We start from the raw sequence: 615 nt of genomic DNA on the forward strand, positions 1-615 counted from the left end.
TATTCGTAATTATTCCATCTAACGGTGATTGCGGTTATGAAACGAAACCAGTCCTCACTACAACTGTAATCTTAACATAATTAGAACATGTATAACAGCTATTACAATTACATTATAAGCAAGGGTGCTATCATTACAATTACATACTAGCATTATTATGCGATACTTTTTAATATTATTAACATGGTTTTATTTTATATGTAAATATTTTCTTTTCTGTAAATTCAGGACTATATATTTGATATTATATATTTATTATTCCCAGCTTGGTAACTCTATAAAACGTATGAACACAAAACTTTATCTTTTTTCAGTTTTCACGGAGAAAAATATGGACGTTTATGAACGAAAATCATTAATTCCGAAGGCCAACGTAATTCACATTCCAGCATTATGTATACTTACGTTAAGTATAATGAAGTTAATACGTTGGAGATTTATAAATTTTCATTCATAATTTCGCTTCGTTCAGTTTCAGTAAATGATACTCCAAGATTGGGTGATTCACGTGCGTATTTTTTTTTTTTTTATAATCGGTTGAAGCTTTGTTAATTGTTAGTTAGTGTTTGTTGTTATATTTTATCATTCCTTATCATTGCTGATAATTGTTGTGCT

Source organism: Penaeus monodon, chromosome 28 (assembly GCF_015228065.2).
Source record: "Penaeus monodon isolate SGIC_2016 chromosome 28, NSTDA_Pmon_1, whole genome shotgun sequence".
NCBI lineage: Eukaryota > Metazoa > Arthropoda > Malacostraca > Decapoda > Penaeidae > Penaeus > Penaeus monodon.